This window comes from Diospyros lotus, chromosome 8 (genome assembly GCF_014633365.1).
Source record: "Diospyros lotus cultivar Yz01 chromosome 8, ASM1463336v1, whole genome shotgun sequence".
Lineage (NCBI taxonomy): Eukaryota > Viridiplantae > Streptophyta > Magnoliopsida > Ericales > Ebenaceae > Diospyros > Diospyros lotus.
The window spans coordinates 17,250,603-17,275,071 of NC_068345.1; the positions used below are offsets into that span (position 1 = coordinate 17,250,603).

Below are 24,469 nucleotides of genomic sequence, written 5' to 3' on the forward strand. Positions count from 1 at the left end.
GTGGTCATGTTCTCCCTCCGAGAGGGCAGTCTATTATGGTGACGAGTGTTAAGCTACTGGTTGTCGACCGTTGCGTCCTGGTAGATGATGGTTGGTGATATGTGTAATACCCGAAAAATTATTAAGAGTATAAATGATATTTAATGAAGGGTATAATTGGAATTATCGAAAGAATAAGGCTATATGACACACTAACACAGTTTTAGATGATTAAATCAGTCGGAGGGAGTAACCCGGACCTTAGATAGCCAAAGAAAATTGTACAGTATCAACAAGTGATTAGAATTATGATTTTTAGTGATGAGAGAAGAGGGATCGGGGATAGTTTTCGGTACAACTGTCGACCGGGCTAAGAAAACTGAATCGACGTAGGAAACGTCCGGAAGGTCAACGGAGCGTGTCAAGGACTAGTATTTAATGTGTAGAACAACCCTTAAGGGATTTCGGGTTGAATCAAATGGATTTAAGGTCAATTTGACCAATCGGGCCTAAGTGCAGTTTTCTAATTTTGCCCGAGGGAGGTCAAAATGGTAATTTTTCAGGAGTTTCGAGGGTCAAATGAGATGTACTAAACTTGTGGGACTTAGAGGTATATTTGGATTTATCAGGGGAGTTGTAAAAAGGGCAGAATTGTCATTTGAAGAAAATAGGGGTCAAAATGCAAAAAATGGAAAATGGCATAGTGTGAACGCGAAGGGATTTCGGCCGCCGCAAATCTTCGCACATGGAGGCCGAATCCGGCGATGGGACGGCTGGGGAGGAGCTAGGAGAGGTCGTATACGGCGGTGGGTTGCTTGTAGGCCAAGTTGTGGCCGGTGATTGGCCGGATTTCGAGTATAAAAGGAGGCCGCGGGTTTTGATTTTTGGGCTTCAAATCGATCGAGTTTTTGAATGGTTTCGGGAGAGTGAATAAGGGGCTTTTGGTCGCTAGGCATCAAGGAAGATTTTGGGAGGCTTTAGAAGAATTTTCGTCAAGTGTAGAGGCCGATTGAAGCTCGGCCGAGGGTTGGTGGCGGACCGCCGCGAGCCGCCTGCAACTGCCATTTTCGGGCTTTTTTCGGCGAGTTTTCGGCCTGATTTTGGTGCCATTGGGATCGATTCTTCAAGAGCTTCAAGGGGGGTACCGATTTTGCAGCCATCGGAGCAACCCCCGATGACCGGTCTTGAGGAAGAAGACGACGCGCGTGGCTGCACGCGCCAGTTTCCACGCGCAGACACGCGCCAGGCGCGTGATGGCGCGTGTGATAGGGGCATTTTGGTATTTTTCTTCCAGTATTTTTGTTAATTTATTTTAGGAATTATTGTGTTGAAATATTTTGGAAAATAGCTAAGGAAATAATTATTTTTGATTTATCAAGGTGAAAAATGGGAGACAAATAGAGAAAAATATGAAAAATTGAGGAAAATGGATTTTAACACTTCCTTAATTAAATATGGTGTTTAGAAAGTGTTGTGGCTCGAGGTTGAGTATAAGTTCAAGTATTTGGGATTTGGCACGCAAACCGAGGCGTTACACGAGGATCGAGGCGATCTGAATACATTCGAGGTGAGTGGTTTGATTCCAGCTTTTCCTTGTCTTGGAAGTGTTTTTAGGTGCTTGTGGTGGGTTCTAGTGAGCAGTTATACCCTCCTAGACATAGATTGTTTTACAAGGCTTTTACTTATGATCATAGTGTCGATATTTGCTACATTGCATTAACTGTTTTATTTTAAAATGTTGGTGCATGGCGTGTAAATTTTCATATCATTTGGGGTCAAGTTTAATTGCATCGTTGGGTCTGTATGGGGCGGGATGGGGTCTACTTGAGATTGGGACAATGTTAATCCAGGTGAACGGGTGTCACACTGGGGCACTCGAGGGAATAATGTTAAACCAGGTGAACGGGTGTCACGACGGTGCACTCGAGGGATTAACGTTGGACCAGGTGAACGTGTGCCACAGTGGGGCATTCGAGGGATTAAGTATGTCAAGGTGATATCTCGAGTTAGACGTGTCTTGCATATTTACGTTTGTCTGAGTATGCCATGTTCGTATGTCTCTCATGCATTGTATGAACTGTTTTATGCCGTCACTTAGATGTTTATCATCTAACTTGGGCTATGCCCCTGGAACGTTTAATGTTCCAGCCAGGAGCTGCTGCTAGGGCAAGGATGTGGCCGGTTGAGGGCCAATGGTGCTTAGTTTGTTAAGTCGTTGTAATGTTTGGAGGATTTAACATGCATTTCAGGTTGTAAATGAACAGTTGTATATAGCAATTTTATCATTTGATCTGTATTACGTATTTTGCTATGGAAATACAATGTAAGAACTATGGTGTTTTGGTATTAGTGTATCCGCTGCGTTGTATTAAAACTCGTTTAGTTTAAGATTATTGATCTTGATAGTTAAACGGGCAAGACTGGGGTTCGCGGGGTTTTGTTTCTGGATGTGAAGATTGTTCTTAAAATACCACGTGTGTTGAATTTAAAGAAAAAAAAAAAAGAAATCTCGGGAATACCCTTATAGTGACACGCCTGGCGAGACGGGGTGTTACAATATGGGCCCAACTATCGACTATCATGACTGGCCACAAATGAGTCAGGGCAGCTAATACTGTCAGTCACCCACCTTTTTGACATCTTGCATATCAGGGTATTGTGTGCCGGGATTTGGGCTGCATCCATTGGGGGACTCATGTGACTGAATGTTTGGCCACGTGCATACATTGCTGTTTATTTTATCCAATAGTTAGCTAGTCATGAGCATTGCATTGAATGTATTTGCCTATGTGGGCGGGCGTGACTTAATTGTAACGACCCGCTCCCACTTACGGGCGCCACCGGTAAATAATCGATCAGATTACTCACCCGACAGCCACAACTGAAGGGTCGGACTATGTTTCAACAGGAAACGCCCTAGGTGGGAACTAGGCTTCGTCCTTCCCTTCGCTCCACTCAGGAATCGGTCCCAACACAAATAAGAAAAATCCAGCGGACCAAGACCCGAAACCTGAGTGAGCTTCACCTCTCTTCAACTCACCCCATAGCAAGCCAGAGGTGACCCAGGCACAAAGCTAGCATACAAACACTTCGCTGAGTATTGGGGATTTATGAGAACATACCTTGCTGATCTTGACTCGGTCCGAAACTTGGCTTTACCGACTATGCCACATTCAACAGGCAATCTCACAATCATCTATCATACTATGGTGATTACAACAATTAAATACATTTAAGCTCAATGACACGGACCTTTACTCACAAGGGTATACATACACCACGTCCCCTGGCTACATACAAGCAATATTAAAAATACATAACTCGGGCAACTCAGCTAGTTGCCTCAACGGCCTCCCGGCGCCATCCCTGCTTGCATCCGGACTTGCATCATCTACACATGAAGTAAAAACCTCATGAGTCATAAAGACTCAATAAGGGTGCAAATGCATGTAAATATGAATATAATCATGTTTATGTATGCCAATGCATGCAAATGAGGCTAAGCTCACACATCCTCACAACCCTCCGAGGTTTGAGGTATCAACCTATCAGCCCCCACCACTAGTCCTCCTTATGGCCATAGGTCCACGAGTTCTTGCATCACACAAGATATAACCACTACATGCCAGTGCAACATAAAAACATTATCAAGCATATTTACCAACTTGCAAGGCCACCTCCACATGGGGCCATCCCTTACCTGGCTCGAAGCCTCTTCTCTGCTTCGGCACGAACTCCAGCCTGAACCGCAAGTTCCTCTGGGATCACCGCCTCCCCGATCAAACCTAGATGCAAAACACACAAAACCCCAACTCCATTAACATCCGGCATTCAATTAATGCCCTCAACTACTCCGAACATCCCCAAAATCATCCATTAACAAAATTTCAAATACCCCAACACAGGGTTTAATCCAACCAATAACTATTTTACATTAACTCGCTTAATGCAAATAACTGGGGAAGAAAATATTAATTTACCTCGACTCATTTGGAGAGAAATTCGGAAACACCCACACCGACGCTGCCTCTCAAGCTGCCATTTACGCTAAAAAAAATCTCACTTTCGAGCTCCCGACATGCTCTTCCAGCCCCAATTTAAATTCCAGAACTTTCCGTCATTTTTCTGGAATTTTTCGGGATTTTTCTCCATTTTTCCCTTATTTTCCAGAATTTCCTTTTTTTTCTTTTCTTTTCTTTTTTTTTTCTTTTCTCTTTATTTCCTCCCCCCTCTCTTGTTCATCTTCTTCCTTGGATCTTCCCGCGTGCGCACAGCTTCTTCTTCCTTGTGCCTGCGCGCGGCCAGCCTCACCCACCGCTTGTTCCGATGGCTGCCTCGCCTTCCCGTCGGCCGCCATCGCCTGACGACGCCACCACCGACCGCATCACACCACGCCAGACCGCCGTGAGCTCGCTGCCAGCGTCGGCTTCCCCTGCGTGTTGCTGCCATGGCCGCTCAGTGAAGCTTCTGGCCGCCTCAGTGCGGTCGCTCGCTTGCTCGCTGGACCACCGTGCGACCGACAGCCAGCCGCCGCGAGCAGCAACCGAGCAACCACCCGCGCACACCGCTGCAACCGCCATGGCTGACCTGCTCACTCCTCCAACGGTTGCTTCAGGCCGTTGCTGGCCATTAGCTCGACTAGCCATTGGCCAACCACCTTGCCCGAGCTATCGTGCGCCACCGCTGCTCGCCTCGATCGCCGGCCACGAAGCTTCAGTTCGGCTTCCATGGCTGTCTCTCCTCGGCCATTTCAACAGTAGCTCAAAGCTGCTTCTCCCATGGCCGAGCTCAGCCATCGCTCTCTCGCGAGCTCTCCCTCTCGGACTCGGCCTCTCGCGATCTCACTCTCGCAGCAAAGCTCTCTCTCTCCCGAGCTCTCACAATCTCTCAACCTCCTCTCTTCTCTCTGCTCTCTCGGCCATTTACAGAGAACACACGAGGAAGCTTCAAGGCTTCCTCCTCACACACGGCCTTATATGCATAGAATACATATATTACATATTAACCCCTATTATTCACATTAATTCCACTTAACAACCTCTTAATTCATTTAGGAATTTTAATAATATCACTTAGGCCCTCCAAGCCTAATTTAATTATCCTCAAACCACATAAATTCTTGATTTCTCAAAAATTAATTACCGACCTTTACTCGGGAACATTGATTTCGTCCCTGCGCCTACACGAGACGTTTATTCCATCCGAAAATGCCTAAGGGTTGCCGTATTCAGAAAACCGAACCACCCTTAGGGTCCTCTCAGCTTCCAGGAGGTCCCCTCCGACTATTCGGTATTGGCACCCACTCGGGCTTATACAGAATTTATTCCAAAAATTATTCCCGATCGGACTGCTTCTAGCGTCATTAATCTCATCTTGAGACGCTCGTCAATCTCTTGCCCTCTTCCCTGGACATCCCAGTCCCGAGGCACTCCCAGCCGCCAATTCGGCAAAGTTTATTAATTAATTTCTCGAGATTGACCCTTGGGCTTTCCGGACCACCCGAGGTCCTGACAAAATAATCCAAAAATTACTTATTTTCAATACCATGTAATACCGGGTATTACATTAATGCTTGGTTTTATGGGGGCCTTATATCAGGTTTCTGCCCATGTGCCATTGCATTTTATACGTGTCCATTTACTTGTTGTTTGATGTCGGCTTTTGATTGAGATTGAGACCACAGCTGTGACAGTGTCGGGTACACCGCACTAGTTATATTTCCACACACGCGAGTTCTTTTGGGTTAGTGTGTTGTGACTCGGTGAGGTCGCTCTCACTTGAGGTTTTCTTTACAGGTTGCAGGTTTAGTCTGCACTGGCTCATTCAGGTATATATCATGGGTTTGGGCGCCATTGTTTTCTTTTGTGGGCCCCAAGACCCTGTATGTGCGCATTTCTTTTATGCACGAGATACCTGGCATTTGTTTGTTGACATGGACATGCTTTGCATGGATACTGCATGTTAGGTGCAGGGTACTCTATAGTGCTTATTCTTGTTATCCGATCCTTTTGTATGAGCTTGCTGAGTCTTGTGACTCACTCCTTTGCATCTCTTCATTCCAGGTAAGGGCAAGGGCAAGTTTGGGGATGGTCCCAGTGAAGTCTAACTTCTCCGTAGTTGGTGTACAGGGCAGGTTGAGTTAGCTTTATCTTATGGCCTTTTGTACTTTGAGACTTTGGGGATTACGGCGTCTTCTGTGGCGGGTTGTGGTTTGTTTTGTGGTTTGGATTTGTCTTTGGCCAGGGATTGTAAATGTAACCTTGTTGGGCCTATGGTGTTTTGTTATGCATGAGGTGTTTTGGATTTTGTTTCTGATTTTTTTTTTTCAGATTCATGATCAGGTATATTTGAATGTGAGATGCATGCATGACAGGTTCTGTATTCATTATTCGGGACACCTGCTCGGGTTCTATGGCTAGTCTGGGGGACCTGGGTTGGGGTCCTACAACCTTGCCCCTCTTTTCTTGGACCATTTTGCCCTCGAAACCATGATTATTCACATTATTAATTATTCTATTGCTAAATATTCATGATTTATTCTTTGAAAAAAAATACACCCACTTACATTATTTATTTAAAACATCTCCACGTAGACGTTTTGAAAAATCTATGGCATAACATTCTTAAAACTATTAAATATATGGTCAATATTTAATTGATTTATTGTCATGGAATAAGACCGAAATGAATGTTTCATGATTTGACATAGATAAGAAATTTCATAAGAAAATAGTTGGAATGGGAGTAAAGACTTACTTGTGTGGAATTGAATTGAATAGCCATTGATATTTATTATTGTTATTGAAAATTAGAGAATAAATATTGATCAATATAATTGGTATGACTCAAAAGAGAATTGATCAATTACTTTAAGCTTGTTCAACCATGGCATGGATAATTAAAATTGGATTATGAGTCAAATAAATTAAATAGGATTGATTTAAGTGAATTTAAAATACCCTAGTGATAAATTAATCTTGATTTTTTTTCTTATTCTTTGATTTGTTGAAATTAAATTAATTAGTTTTATTCTATTCAGCTTTATTTTGATTATAACTTTTCTGAATAGTTTAAATAATAATAGGATTAACCAATTTTGATAATTAATATACAATTTTTGTGGGAACGATATCTCATTTATTACTTTATTACATGAACGATTTCGTATACTTGCGAATTTGTCTATTAAGTTTTTGACACCATTGATGGGGATTGGCATTATTAATATCGATACCAATTAACTCTATTATTAATTTAAACCTTTTTGTTTTCCCTTTTTTTCTTTCATTCTTGGTTATTAGTCATTTCTTCTTCAATTTAATTGCACTTAATTGTTTTATTAGGTGTCCAAAACTAGGAAGTTGATATTTTTTTATTATTTTTAAGGGTCATATTGCATCATATTAATGTGTCATTTATTCACTTTTTATTTTGTAAAGTTGTTCCATGTCATTTTAATTGATTTTTTTGTTCTTTTATGATTTTAAATCTTAGTTGTTTAGATTGTTAGTATATTTATTATTTTTGTTATAATTACTATTTTCTTTAGGTTTTTAAATTTTTCTTTATCAAAAAAAAAAAAAGGCAACACGAGTTAGCCATGAACGACGAAATAGTAAGAGTTGAAAATGCAAAACATTTGTGTAACTATACCGTTCCATCAATCAATGGTGTGACTTCGAGCATTACTATCCCTACTTGTAACAACCATCCGTTGTGGTCGCCATCAACTGCCATTTCGGGCACCAATCCAAGAGCCAGACTGGCAAACAACACATCTCGCTCTTTCGTCTGCTTTCTTTATTCTTTTATTGGATTGAAATGTCGAATCAGGGTGAATATTTTGGTTTAGATGTTAAATTATTGGATCTTAAAAATTATTAAATAAATTATTTTGTACCTTCAAATTAGTTGTTATGCTAACATAAACAAGCTAAAATTATCATGTTCCATCATCCCTTCTTTTTAATTGATTTTGATGGAGCTAATAGTAGAGATGCTTGAACTTGCCTTATTATAGTTATGCCTGCCAATTAGCTAAATGACTTAGGTCTGGTTGTACTATGAGAAATGGAGCATGACTTGTCAAGCCCGAGCTCAGCCCGTTCTATGATTGGCTCCATTTTCCTACTTACCTAAAAAGTATCATTTTGTCGTATGTTTAGGTTACGTTTGTTAAATCAAAATATGAGTTGAAAAAAATAAAATATAAAAATTATTTTATACAAAAGTATTTTCTATTATATTTGTTAAATTTATTTAACAATCATTAGAAAAGAAGTTATGACTTCTTATCTAAGTTTGTTCAGATAAATTTATCTCTTTCTTTCTTTCAGATAAATTTATCTTGAACTCTACAGATAACAAAAAAATGACCTATATGTTCTCTAATGCATTTCAAAAAATTTAACAAACAGATAAAAATCTTAAAATACTTCCTAATCCAATTTTAACAACTCCATATTTTGATCAAACCTTACTAAATGTATAAGCTCCAAAGATTGAATAATTCATATAACTTACTAGTTATAAGAGATTATTTGCTAATTAGACATTAAATTAGTCGGATAATAAGAGCTTGTAAGCCTTGTGACCCGTTAACATGATTGAAACAACAAATTACTATTTTAGCAAATAAAGACATATAAAGCCTTGTGACCTGATGGTTTGAGCTTGTAAGCCCAAACCATCAGATTAAGGTTTGACTTACATCTAAGTATTTCGCTAATCTTTCGACTAGTTCGTGTGAAAATGGTCCAACCACAGCTCAGTGCTTGACTTGTTCCTTTTGCCTTCCACAGGTTCACCAAGAGGGGTTTTCAAATATTCTGCTGCAAACGATTGAACTGTCTACAGATATAGACAAGACCAGACCAGATCCCATGAGTACCTCAAGATACATATGGATGAGACATGGCTAACTGAAAAATCAAATTTTCCCTAATGTATCTTGAATTTGATGAAGGGTTGAATCCACATGTGCATATATTGTGTTCCTCTATGCACAGGTGTATTTATAGTTAACATAATTGAATTCATTTAATGAAAGTTTATCCACAAAAGACTAACCGAGATAAGAAATTTTTGTTCATTTGAAATTTCAAGGATTTGGTGGGACTCCATGCATTGCATCAAACAATAATCTAATTCTTTTTAAGTCTAATAAAGCAGATTAGGGACACCTGGATCGGCCTTACCAATGCAACATCCTGAAGCATTTGGCTAACTTGGGAAGTATTTGAGAATGGTCCAAATGGATGGCAACCAGTGGCCCACAACCAATTCACAACTGGCCTTTCATGTACATGAGAAGCCCTCTCATAAGGTGCGCTTATTCCACCCACAGAAGCCAGTCCTGCTAATATATGACACTGCACTTGTGATGGAATGGCTTGCCTTCTCTTTGTTTCTGAGACATAACTGTACAGTAAAAGGTAGGAACATGATTCTTAGGACAGTTCACTTAATTCCATTGTAAATGAGGAAAATGTACTGTGCAAACATTTTGTGCCTAATGAATTTGAATCACTACCTGCAACCGCATATAATCTGCATGGTTAAATGATTCTTCCAAGAAAAAGTTGACATTTATTCTGAACACATAGTTTACTCCATCATAGTCTTTGAGTAACAATCATTGTAAAAGAATAAATACAACAGATGGCCAAGACATGTACTGTAACGACCCGTTAGTGGGTCTGGGTGCTATATTTTGCAATGAGGCATCTATATTATGAGAATGATAAGTTTTGGTGATTGTCATGTGTAATTGTAAGTTATTTCCAAGAAAATGTGGAAAAGTCAAATGTTTGATTTTGGTGAAGTAGGACCCAGTATATTCCGAGGTATGTGTCGGATTATCTCTTTACGACTTGTGGTGCTTAGTTAATGTCTAATCTACCCTTTCATATTAAGGATTTAGCTTATTAAATGAAAAAGGGCATTTTGGTAAATTAATAAAGAGTGTAATTATATATATAGATAAAAGGGGTCTTATTTTGCCCTAAGTGAAGAAAGCAATTGGAGAAGGAAGAGAGAGCCGAACGGGAGAGAGAGAGAGAGGTGCCAAGGTGAGTAGGTTCTCCCTCTTCCATTCTTTCTAGATTTTGAAGCCTCCAAGAGTAATTACTCAAGTTGAGCTTGCTTCTCTTCCCCTTTTCTCTCATTTTTCTTCCATTTTGAGTGTAGGATCAAGTATATTAAAGAGAAAATCATCTCAAGCAAGTCTTGCAAGGAGGAGGAGTTCTAAAGGCAAGCTCTTCTCCTCTTAATCTTCTTCTACACTCTTAAATCTTGGTATTTTGAGAATATGAGTTGAATACCTCCATGATTTGCAAAACCCAAACCCATGTGGATACCTATGTAGAAATGATTGTAAATCTCCCTCAACCCTTAGTTGCTTCCCTCGAGGTGTCTTGGAACTTCAAATAGGGTCTCTTCCACCCTATGATCCATGGGGGTTGTGGTGGGATTTGAAGGAGGGTGGTTTATATGGGTGATTTTGGGTATTTGGCATGCATTTGGGGATGTTTCGGGAGTTTTCCTTGATATTGGTCGACCAATTGTCTATAATCGGTCGACAGTTGGGGTGTAAAGGGTTCTGTTGGTCGACCAAGGGCTTAATCGGTCGACCAATTGGGTGTCCGGGTCACTGTTGGTCGACCGATCCTTTCCATCGGTCGACCGATTTTTCACGTTTTCAGCCTGCGCATGCTCCATTATTTCGAGCATAACTTTTAGTAGAAAACTCCGATTGATGAACCGTTTGAAGCTCTATAAACTAGACTTGATAGGATTCGTTTTGGTATATAATTCAGCCCATTTGAATAATATTTGATCCGTCCATTATTGTGAGATTTGAAGGGCTTGATTCTCCCTTCTGATTGTGGCGGGAATGAAGCTAGGTTCCTAAGTTCTTGTTAGAGGTTGTTGTGGATGAGAGTCGAGCATGTGAATCCCTTTATTTTCAAAATAATTATAGCTCTTTCTTATGCATGTAAAGGCTTGAGATATGCATGGGAGGGTTCCATTTGGCTTGAGTGCTTGTTACACGACCATGCTATTTATTTGCTAGTTGTTAAGCACAAGCATTTGTATTTGGCGTGTGATTTACTAGTTGGGCAAGGCTTGGTAGGATGCTTGGCTTATGGGGGCTTTGTATCTCGTCCAGTCTATTACGCCACCCCTTATGTGCTGCATTTGCATGAGTCTTGGCACCGATTTTGAGATACAGCTGTACGGTGTCGGGCTTTCCCGGACTGAGTTATTAAGGACGCCTTGGCGTGCCTAGCTTTTTATTTTGGACGCTATGCGTGCCAGCGAGTGTGGTCGCTCCCACTCGAGCTAGCTTTAGCTCGTAGGTCAGAGACAATCTGCTTTCAGGGCAGTAGCAGGATTGTTACAATTACCCGAACTGTTCACCTGCCCGGTCTGAGATGAAGGGCGGACTATGTTTCAAGAAGAAACGCCCTAGGTGGGAACTAGGCTTCGTCTGGCCCTTCGCTTACCCAGGATCCATAAACACCCTAGGACCTCGCGAGTTTCTTATGAATGAAGAAATAACCCGCTACACCGCCCAAGGGCTTCAAGATGCTTCTTAACACAGGGCTAGACTAAGGGGAAAACTCATACTCAGAAAAAATCCTCCAATCTTTCCAACATTTCATCGCTCGGGGACTCCTTCGGGGATTTTATAATTTCTTCTATAGCCCAAAATCTCCCAAAATTGGGCCCTATTATTTCCCCTTTTATTCCCCTAATTTTTGAAATTTTTCCCCTTTTTTTTTTTTTCACGCGCGGGGCCCAAGGCCGGCTGGGCCCTCCCTGGGACCGGCCGCGCGCGCCTGGGGCGGCCGCGGCCCGCGGCCACGCGGGCTGGCCCAGCAGCGGCCGTGTGCCTGCCGCGCGCGCCCGCGCGCCTCCTACTGCCTGCTGACCTGCTGCCCCCCAATTTTTTCCAGCAACTCCCTTATTTTGAAGTTCCAACTTTCCAACACCCCAAAAATGCCCAAATTCTCCAGAATTTCCTTTCCATATATACACATCAAAATGTACCCTTTGGGCTTAAAGAAATCCTTACACAAGGCATATACAAATTAAGCAAAAATTTCAACATTTAGAAAAAAATATTCAAATGTCTTCATGCTCAAGCCTCCTTCTCTTGCCAAACCTTTCCATAGCATGCTTCAATACCTACAAGAGGTCAAATAAACCTCATGAGCTCCAAGAGCTCAATAAGGGTGCAATGACATAAAGTATGGAAATTAACAATATAGATGCCAATGCCATATGCAAGTGCCTAGGGTTTCAATGCCTCAACCCTCAAGGTTAAAGGCTTCAACATTCCCATCCCAACACACAATTTCATGGCCATGAGTCTCATACACACAAGCATATGCAAAGCAAGCACAAAATGTTAAAATGCATACAAAAGTCATGCTAGCCACCATCCACTTGGGGCTTTCCCCTTACCTCAATACTCCATGGATCTTCAAGTTTCCAACAACTTCAAGCCTCCAAAATCACTTTCTTTAATTTCTTCAAACTCCTTACATGAAAAACAAGCCTAGGATTATAAAGAGATCCTTTAAAATGAGAAATACAAGAAAATTATGTAACCTTTACCTCTAGGCTTCTTGGATTTCTTCTTCTCCTTTTTTTTTCTTCTTTCTCTCTTCTTCCTTCCTCTTTATTTCCTTCAAATGGCTAAAGGGAAGACTTCCTCCATCTTCCTTTCTTTTCTTTCTCAAGACTCTTCAAATGGAAAAACTTGAGCTTGAAGGTCCACTTCCCTTTTTATACACTTTCATTTCTCTTTTCTTTTTGATTTATTTTCCTAGCCTTGATATTCCCAATTGCAAGACTTGATCCTAACCTTTCATTTCTCCTTTACTTTTGAGAATAAATCTTGACCATTGGAAGAAGCACAATCCATAGCCCTTAGTCTTCTTTAATCTCAACCCTTGATGCATTTTGGAAGACTAAATCCCCACCATGCAAATTAACACAATCCATGTGTTTCTCAAGAATGAATCCTAGCCATGGACTTCTTTGGAGATCAAATCTCCACCATCCATTTCATTCTTCTATTGGATCCTTACATCCCATTTGGCAATCCATGCCAACATAAAGCCTTAAATCTCTACCATTAGATAAATTCCAATTTCAAGACTAATTTTCCACCATTGGATCAAGTCTTCAAATCCCATAAATATCCCATTTCTCATTTATTTAATTGGGACTAATTTCACCACATTAAATATGAAAGACAACTTGGAGAGACATAAATGCTTTTCTTTCCCATTTATTTTAATCTCCCATTTTCCCCCATTAATGCTTGACCATTTTCTTTTCATTTGCAATTTCTTTTTATTGCAACAAAATCATTACACTCACATGGGCTAAATGGCTCATCTTTTCCATTCTTTTTGGTTTATTTAAATCCTTTAATTTTGCTTGAATAAGACCATGCCAAGTGTCACTCTAAGACACAAACTTGGCTTCCAAGTCTTCCATCTCACCCATCCATTAATTATAAACATAATTTACCAATTAATTATTTCCACTCCCATAATTAATTTCCTCCTTTTCTCATAATTAATTCCTTTATGAAATTTCTCTCCAAAATTACCAAAACACCCTTTGTGAATTTTCAATCCCATTTATTTCCACATAATGCAAAATGGGAACTAATTCACTTCCATATTCAATTCCACCTTGGAATTATCTCCAATGTACCAAATTACCCTTTTATTGGACTTTGCTATCCAAATTACCAAAATGTCCCTCTCATAGGGCACCCTCATCTCAAGGATTCAACACCTTCTCAAGGGCATTTTTGGAATTTTTCTTACTTCCTTTCCTGTTCTCCTAACACCGGTTACACCGGGTGTTACACCCCCAGAGTTCAGAGGAGAAGCAGATGTAGCCGAGGCTGAGAACTGGCTACTTGAGGTTGAGAGGCTTATGCATTCCATGGGCTGTAAAGAAAATCAAAAGGTTCAGTTAGGTACTTTTCTATTGAAAGGAGATGCAGGGCGCTGGTGGGAAACCACTAGACAGTAGTTTGGGAACCGAGCACCCACATGGGTAGATTTGAGGCATCATTCCGTGAGATGTACATACCAGATTAGGTGCAAGAGCAGAAAGTCTACCGGTTCATTGATTTGCAGTAGGGAGATATGACAGTTGCTCAGTATGAGGTAGAGTTCATTGCCTTGTCTTGATACGCTCCTGAAATTATGACACCGGAGGCCCGCAAGGTTAGTAAATTTGAGAGGGGCCTGAGATCAGAGATTAAACATGCCATGGCTAGTGTTCGAGCAGATGATTTTCCTACGGTGGTGAAACGTGCTTATGCGATAGAAAAGAATATTCAAGAAGCTAGAATGGAGAAATCAACCAAGGTAGTTGCCTCAGGGAAGTCAAGTGGAAGTAGTAGCAAAAAGAGGAGATGGGAGTCCAGTTTTAGTAATAGATCAGTTAAGCCTACAGAGTGCAAGACAAGTGGGAGATGGAATCGAGGACAGTGTAAGATTGCACAAGGTAATGTGTGCTACCATTGTGGGCAACTAGGTCATATGAGGAAAGATTGTCCGCGGAGATCAGGTACGGCATCTAGCCAGGGAATCACGTGTTATCGTTGTGGCCAGCCAGGTCACACATCTAGAGTATGCACGCAACCAGCACCAGTTGAGGGGTAGAGGACCGGGAGTTCAGGGCGGAGGCTAGTACAGAGATCTACAACGACTAGGGGGCGGGGAGGAGCTTCGCGACTTGCCATTACTAACAGCCCCCAGGTATCAGTGTAACGACCCGTCAGGGGGTCTAGACGTTTTTGGGTATTTTATTTTGGGTTCAAAAATTTTTGCTTTAATTAATTGAGGGTTGAAAATATTCTCCTTATTTATTGGAATAAAGAGTAAGTGGAAATAAGAGTTTTGTAGCCTATTTAAATGGGATCCAAAAATGTGGGGGAAGTCCAAGAAGATTGGGCCATTGAAATGTGTTTTGAATTTTAATTATATTATGAATGGGCTTGGATTATGATAATTTATTTGGGTTAGTGAGATGGGCCATGGAATGGCCCACGGCATGGGCTGAGCCCAATTGAGAAATGAGATTTGAAATTCTTAAAAGAAAATAATAATAAATTAAATTGGCCAGCAAATATCAATAGTGCCCTTGGTCTTCCTTTTGACCATTGTAAGGGTGAGGGCCAATTAAGTAATCTATCATGGAATGCAGGGGCAGACCTGCAACCATCTCTTTATCCCATCTGTTACACCGAGGAGTTCCTCTTTGGTGTATCATTTCTGGCGCTCAGCTTCCCCGCCTGCATTCTTTCCTTGTTCATCTTTGTTGCAACTTTATCTTCGGCCTCTTCTTCTTCTTCTTCCTATTCAACATCCTTCTCCTTCTTCACTGTTCATTTGTTGCTGTTGCGGCGTGGCTTTCCATTTCGCTGGCGGAGGCATCTTCATCAGGCAAGTTCTTCTTGCACTCTCTCTTAATTTTCAGTGCGAGCTCCCTTGTTATTTATTTTCTCATGCAAGTTCCCCTGTTAGTCTCTTCATTTTAGTCACTGTGAGGGGTTATATATAGACATGTATAAAATATATTTATACACTTGTTGCTGCATATGGTTCACTCTCTGCTAGAGTTCATTGAGTCTTCAAATCTGGGTATCTGTTGGAGTCTTCTTGAGATCTCAAAGTGGGGTTTGTTTTCACCCCAAGCTTTCTTCGTGAATGGCATTTTATATAGCTAGGTGAGGATGAGAACCTCTGCTCGTTCTGCATCCAAAGAAGTAGTGTTAAATGTATGTATATATATATCTGTGTGTATATCACCTTTGTATGAGCTCGCTGTTCCAAATGCATCTTATAGTTGTATGTGTTATGTCGGAATGTAAAATGTTAAGTCATCTGCCACTCATTCGAATGATTTTATTGAGGTATTCGAACGTCTTGCATCAAACAGCAAAAGCTGAACTGAAAATATATATATATGTTGTTCACCCATATATGAGATCCACTTGTAAATGCATATATACAACATGTGAAATGAGCTGATACCCCTCAGAGATTTGTAAAGCTTATTAGAGCATGCCCTGCCTAGCTAATCCACCATATATTCATGCTTAAATAGTTATTCGAATGCCCGTGTTCTGTTCTGTTTGGCAAACCCAATTATATATATATACATGTTCAGCTTCATTGATGTTCTAGCGAGCTCGTTCCAATTCTTTCCGCGAGCTTGTTCCAGCTCTTTGCCGCGAGCTCACACCTATATGCTCCCTGACCATAAGCTTAATCGCGAGCTCGTTCCCACGAGCTCGTTCCTCAAGCTCTTGGCCGCGAGCTCTTGTCGCGCGCCTGACCTCAAGCTCGTCCAGCGAGCTCTTGCCTAACCCTTGACCGCAGGCTTGTTCAGCGAACTGATGCTCACCTCATGACCTCGAGCTAGTACCAAGCTCGTCCCATATGCCTTTGAATGGGAGCTATCAGCTCTCACCCTATTTATTTACCTTAAGTAAATATTTGCATTTTCTTTAATTTATATTTTACTTTCACTTACTTTAATACATAAATGTAAATAAGAAAGTACCCCCCATTTGGATTCAATAAAAATATCAAAAAAATCAAAATCCATAAAAATAAAAAGTTAGAATTTTGGTTTTAGTACAAATCCACGAATTTGCAATTTTACCACCATCGAAATACATAGTTTCCGTTTCTTGAAAAATTCATTAAAAATAATTTTTACAACAATGAATGCTAGTTATCAAATTACCGGGAGTTAGTTTTTCAAAATAAAGACATTTTCAAAATATGTTCTATTTGGTCCATTGCCTTAGAAAAATTTCAGGTTTATGTTTGGTCAGCAATTTCGCGTGGTGTGGTCATTTGATTGCATGGGGTCTAATAATGAATTTGAGCTATGAGCACGAATGCAAGTAAATGCATACTATCACTGGTTAAATAAAATCACAACAATCATATGATGGGAAGAATAGTTATTAAATTTATAATACTCCTCAGCTGGTGAATCGAGATTTAATATTAAATAGCATCTCTCAAAGAAGTATTCTCGTGTTGTAAATTACATTAAGCATTTTTGTGTCATAAATTACATCTTGAATGTGGTAAACATTAGGAAGTAAGATATGTTGAATTTATCTGATGATGGGGAAAATACCCGGTATGGGTAAGTGATGTTAACAACATGAATATCGCAAAATCAAGAATTTAAATACATGTGGTTGGAAAATGCATACATGATGCATACATGTACAGGTTTCATATATATATCTTTTGCGCACCTATTATTTTGCGCGGAGGGAGAAAGGGTACCCTAGAACACCTGGCACGGGATGAGGTGGCCATAGCCTGGCAGGTTGGCTTCATATTTATTTGTGAGGTTTTATGAAACTTATACACTTTTGCATGCATTGATTTATGGCTTGAGAGCCGGGGAAATTGATATTGGTAATGAAATGATGCACTCTTGCATGTATTGATTGATGGCTTGCGAGCCTGTGAGAATTGATAATGATATTGGAATTGTATGTACATTTGCATAGTGATACATGGTGACATGATATATTAAGTTGAATTGATAAATTCACGAATTATGAATCTTGTATATAATTGTGGAGTCATTGATTACTCTTCGTGGTGTCATCATGTTCTTGGATCCTACATATTGTTCCTTGTTCCTCGAACTTGCTAAGCCTTATAGCTCACTTGATCTTCTTTGCCATTCCAGGTAAAGAAAAAACGGTTATTGGGGGCGAGTCCAATAGGACTGCAGCCAAGGGATAGTGGTGTACGGAGACGCGTCCTAGCTTTAAAGATCCTAGTTAGTGATTTGGTGAGGTTTGTAATAATGAGAATTTATTATGTTATGGGCATTTAGCCTCGTATTATTTTGTATGGCCATCGAGCCTAGAGTTATGAGATATTGGGAATGTAATTAAATCTTATTTAAATTTTCGCTGCTAGAAATGATGAGTTGAGTTCAGTTTTGTTCTATATTATCTATGTAAGGACCTTCTTTCGAGTATTCGGATGCGAGCCTTACATCAACCTCCTCCAATTTGATCTCCAATTGGTGCATCCCTTGTTCCCCTCCAATTTTATAATCCTTTTAATCTCTGCCTTTATCCCAATCTTCATCCAATTTTATATTATTTTAATCTCTATCTTCTAATTTGATTTGTTCATTTGATTTGATATCTCTTTGCTTCAGAGAATTCTCCTTTTTATTAATCTTCTCTTCAAATTAATCTTCAAATGTATTATAATATTAATTTTAAAATTTATATTATAATATCTTCTTTAAATCTCAATTATTCGAATTAATTTCCTTTGTTGGATTCCTACAAAAAGAGATTTAAATTATATAAAACTCATAAAAATGCATAATTAAAATAAGAAAAATAACATAAATTTAATTAATTATATATATTGTTAAAATTTTGTTGATAGTGTTTATATTTATTGCACATCAACAAATTAAAAATAATAAATGTGATCTGGAGGGCAAGTAAGCCCAAAGTTGATCTTGGTGGCTTCTATTGCATGATAAAATTTGGTGGCTTAAAATAGAAAATGATCCAAATTAAAAGTCCTGGAAAACCCTATGCTCTTTTTGTGGGTGTATGCCTGTACATGTATTATAAAATCTGTCAAAAGAGGTAGAGAAAGACCGTTAGACCTTGGTTTGAGACACTTACTTTTATATGAACTATAAAAGCAGATATAAAATTCATATAGTTGACCTTACATAGAGGGATGAGGAAAGGCTTGATATGATGTTGTATTTGCCGGATATGGGACCTTTCTCTAGAAAGAGATGAGGAAGAGGAGGCCGAGCTCAAACGAGAGAACAAGTAAATGCCCCTGCAAATTTGCCACCACAACTGCTCTTTGTTCATCAGGTTAAATACTTTTGGAAAAAGAAGTTGTTCCTTTTATGCAAGGTGGTCAGTCATGTTAAAACACAAGTAATATTTGGGAGTGTTTTTTAATAGGGCCTAAAAGATTTGAAAGAACTCCATTGGCATTCACAGATCCCTGGAATGTTCACATCAATAGCTGCAGATGGTTTTAACATTCTGATGCCTTCAAATCTTGAAAGTGCTCTTCCTGCAACAAATGTTGTCTAAATATGCAAAATCGTTTCGACTACTAAAGTTACTGCCTTCATGGGAAAGATTTCCAAAAGGCAAAGAAGTGAAGAGAACATACTCCATAGATCTCTAAATGATTTGGGCTCAGCAGTGACGGTTGTTTGATTTTGTTTTGTTTTTTTATTTTATTTTTATAATTTATCTATGTGGGGGATTGAGAATGCTTTTAGGAATTTGTTTAGTCATAATATTAGAAATCCTGAGCTCTTGTTTAGTTGCACAAATAATTTGTAGTTTTTTACTTAGATTTGCAAAAGATTTTTCTTCTTTTTTTTTTGTTAAAAATTAATTTATTTTTTAAATGACCAGAGAGACATGTAAGTAAATGAAATAAATATTAAAATATTAAGCGGTCGGTTCATTTTGACCTGCTGGCTCTTTTTTTTTTTTTTTCAATGAAATCTTTCAGTTGACAATTTTTATAATTTATAGGTGATATAAGTTCAATATTTGTCATTATGTTATCTCACAAATTGAAGTTTGGGTTTAGGGTAAATTATAAAAATGTTTTTTGATTCATTATAATGTTAACAATTTATTAATCAAAATTTTCATTAATTATAATTATAATTATAACTTTGGTTGGTTAGTTTTTATGGTTTAAGGTATTGGTTTGTTTTTATGGTTAGTTAATGATCTGGTATTAGGTGAATTAAAAATTAATTAAAAAATATTCAGTATATATTTATCTGATTAATTAAAGTGAAGTTAATAAAGTGTATTTAATGAAACTTTTATCTCTTGTGGATAATCATAAAATACTGACACACACAACATACAAGGTGCCCAAACAAGTTTTCAGAGTTTGTTATTTTGCCCAGAAACTGAAATCCACCCGGTTACTGTTTACAGGGCGGGGTAGTATTAGACTTGGAAGTTCGTTCACGTGAGTGATTACAATGATTTGATTCATTGGTATCACAAAGACATTAAATATTTTCTTTCTTTGCACGGAAGGAAGGCGTTGATCAACCAGAATTATTATGTTTCTAATAATAATTTATATCCTTTTTTTTTCTTGCCATTAGGTTCGCGTCGCCAGCAGCAAATTCAAGTGCATATCTGAATTGAATATAACTTTGCATGATTCTTGTTCAAAAAGAAATTAGACAGCTCCCAGTTAGCATGGTTTGTATTTTTGTTTGTTTGTCTTTTCTTCATCTTCTTAAATGTTTATTGCAACTAGATTCCCATTTACAACTAGTGCATCGGGATTTGTATTAAATAGTTGATGATGGTTAAAGTAGATTTTATCGAATTTAAACAACATGAATATATATATATTATATATATATATATAATAAAAGCTTGATGGGACTTCTTAATGGAGACCAGACCACATGGATCTATGGATTATTGGATTGCAAAAGGGGCATCTTCTTAGTGATTAGTCTTATCAATTTTATTACTTGCAAGAAAAATTATGACCCATTCTCAAGAAAAGTATATTAAATTAATAAATTTTAATAATGTTAAATTTATAATTCATTAATAAAAATAAACATACAAAAAAACCCTATTACCTTTTTAGCCGTCATTCAATTTCAATTCACTAATTCAATTTCCCAAAATTGGCAAGAATTGTTGTCACGTAAAAAATTAATTGTAATTATTAAAATATAACAATACTTTTATTTGATTGAAAAAGTCGTCGTCAAATCGCCTGAATCTACAAGAAAGAAAATAATCAAAGAGTGTAGAGAGGTCCTCCCACAAATACTTTAATATTTAACTTGGACATTGAAGATTATTAAGGCCTTATTGAAACCAGCATTAGAGGTGTATATTTTCAGGAATGAGTGCTTGCTTATTTATAGAGAGGTATGAAGTAATTATAATTAGTTCAGAATTAAGATTCTTACAGATAACATAATGTCTATGATTCTTAAGATTATGATTATGATTCTTAAAATGTCAAAATCTATCTCAACTAATCCTAACCCTATTAAGATTATGATTCTTACACATAACGTCTATTTTAGCATTCTGAAATTTATTAGGATTAAGATTTTGACATTTTGGAATCTATTAGGATTAGGATTCTTATAAATGATGTTTATCCTAGGCCTAGGGCCCCTCCAAAAAAATTTCAAAGGCCATCGGCCTTGCTACCTAGAAAGAGGCCACCCGCAATCCTCTTCGTCGCCATCTCGTCATTTCCTGTGACATACACTGGTTTACCAAAAGTTGTTAAAGCAATTAAAGAAGTGGAGGTTAGAGGAACAGTTAATTTTATAAGAAATGCCAATTTTTTGTTCTTTGAATCATATATTTTACTTTCTGGTGTACATATATTGTGTCTTTGGTTTTGTATCATCATCCAGCCTTTCTCACAGTCCAAATCATGTTAACTCCCAATCTATTTTCGGTTGTTATCCTCAATGGCCCTAATGGTACCAGGTCTTGAGCTACAATGACCTTAATTTACAATTGTTCTGCATTTAGCCATTTACTGTTGCTGAAGAATGGAAGTTCTCAGAAGAGCTCTTCTCATTACAACCTACTTCTGATGGTAGAATACACAGTTTTGGAGTAACCAAATACACTACACCCACTTAAAAATGAAAAACTAATGCAAGTGTCTAAAATCTACTAGTCTGATTCGACTGTATGAGCAGACATGTTTGACTTGCAATTATGGTATAGTTTATATGTGTCACCAGCTACAGTGCTAAACCAATGATCTGGGTATTTTTGTGTCACTCCTAACTGTCTCATCAGTTATATCAACTTCATTTATGTTGCTTCATCTTATCATTTGTCAAATAGAGAATTGTTGAATAACAATCTTTAGCTCTATTGTGACCTAGTCCCACATCAGGAATATTACTTGGGAGGTCTTCAGTATATTATTTGGTCCCATGAACCCAAGAGTTACCTATAGCTAGCACTTTCAGTTGAAGGTCCATAGTGTTACAAGTAGTATCAGAACCAACCTCGGACCACTATTGAGTATGGGCCATAAAAGGTTTCGAGTCTGACTTGGGTCATATCGAGATATAGAATTTCTTGCTTGGTAAGGACACCAAGAAATAAAAAGTGAGTTTATCATGACCCAATTTCGCATCAGTAGTCTATTAAGGAGGTCTTGCGCTCCAACTGGCACTTTTGGGTGAGGACCTTTGATGATACAATCTCAATTTGTAATGCCAACATTTCTGGCAAGTAGATATGCATTTGATACTTTGATACCCCCTTGCTAAATCATCTATCAAAATCTTAATTATATTCACTAGAAACACTTGGTTACTTGGCTGCTAGACTACTATTACTTCTTTTGAGTGTAACCTATCTTGATAATCCTTATTATACTTGCATTCGTATGTGTACATGTAACACCCCACTTACCCTGGGCGTGTTATGCCTTAGGAAATTTGGATTTATTATTATTTTTTTTATATTACATTATTCACGAAATTCCCTAAGACCTATCTAGTGCTTAATTTATACACTAGAGGTAAACACAATCTTATAAACCGAAAGCTGAATCGAACTTGCTCATGGCATTACATAAATAATTGAACATGACATTTATTATAAAGTTGATACATAAGCTTCTGAAAATAAATTAAAACATACATAATTCTTGAACTATTCATATTACAACATAACATGGCACATTTACTCGTTTCTTGACGTCTTGCGTCACTACACATCTTCAACCTCTGTATCATCACTGCAAATCCCGACTGGAACGTTGAATGTTCCAAGGGCGAACCCAAGTTAGATGATGAGTCATCTAAGTAAGGGTACATAATGCTATGTCATGTGTGTATGCAATGTCTTACCTCGTAGGTGTCAACTGCACCCTCATCCTATCTACCATTTTTGCAGCCACCTCTTTCGGAGCCAGGGTGTATGGGTGCACCCTTGGTAAGGCACATCACTGCAAATCCCGACTGGAACGTTGAATGTTTCAAGGGCGAACCCAAGTTAGATGATGAATCATCTAAGTAAGGGTACATAATGCTATGTCATGTGTGTATGCAATGTCTTACCTCGTAGGTGTCAACTGCACCCTCATCCTATCTACCATTTTTGCAGCCACCTCTTTCGGAGCCAGGGTGTATGGGTGCACCCTTGGTAAGGTAGCGGTGCCAGTTCGTACTCCCTACGGCCTCATATCCGTGTGATCAATGATATCAACGTGTATTTATGCATTTCATAATCATGTCATGGGTGCAGTCTACATGATAGGTACATTTCATAGTATGTCAATATGATGAAAGCATTCTCGAAGATAAACATTTATAACCGTATTAAGCTTGAAACGGTACACTTACTTCTAAGTTGCCTCGAAAAGGGTGTTGGCCTCGAAAATCGTGCCAAGCGACTATTTCTCAATCTTCGTGCCCTCAAGGACTCCTAAAACATTAAACTTATTTTTAGAATATCATTTTACTATTTTTCATAATTTCTACAATTTCTCTTTTATTTCTAAGCCTTGTCTCTTCAAAATTACATAATAATTATCTAGACTTCCATAAAATCTAATTTCTCTTTACTAATATTCCTTAAATAATATTTCTAGTATTCTGGAATTTTCTTGGAATTTTCCAAATTAATTTCCTATTTTTCCTTATTTCCATAATAGAAAAACTATTTAAATAAATGACTAATTTAACATTTTCCAGAAATATTTTTCACAAAATAAGACATAAACAATATTCCAGATTTAATAAAATTTTTGCAAAATTTTATTTCTTTTATTTTTATTTTTACTTTATTTCTTTTATTTTCTTTTCTTTTAATTTCTTTTTTATTCCTTTCTGGCGGGCGCGTGCCGGCCACGCGCCTTCGCCTCACTTGCAGGCGCGTGCAGCCGTGCGCCCCGACCCCCCTCTTCAGGTCGTCTTCTCCGGCAGCCTTCTCGTCGCCAGCGATGCTACCGCAGCTCCAAGCTTCAAAAGGAGCTTCTAGTCCCCCTAAATCCGACCTCTCGAGCCCAAAAATAGCATTAAAATTTTGAAAAATCAATTGGAAGTACCTCAATTTTGCGATTGAAGGTGCGGCTCCGGTTTGGCGCGATTTTTCGATGAGTGCTTGGATCTCCTTCTCCACTGCTCCGTCGGGCACCAAATACTCCAGAAACGTTGCCCACGAAGCAAGAACTAAAACCCCACACTCAAATCTCTCAAACACTTCCCAAATCAAGCGATCTATGAAGCGAAAGAATTCTGATGAAGGCCTTGAGCGAACTCGGCCATTTATAGCCAAAATTCCGCCGCGAACGTCCCATCGAGGCATCCACGTGCCCTAGAAGTCATTCCCGACGGCCATTCCTCATTCAATGCC

General features: G+C 38.7%; 1 protein-coding gene across 1 annotated transcript in view; it reads right to left on the minus strand.

Annotated features, from left to right (window-relative positions):
- The window catches only part of LOC127808209 (CST complex subunit CTC1), a 110,250-nt gene that overhangs the window by 42,052 nt on the left and 43,729 nt on the right, over positions 1-24,469 (minus strand). The gene's annotated exons all lie outside the window — the stretch shown is intronic.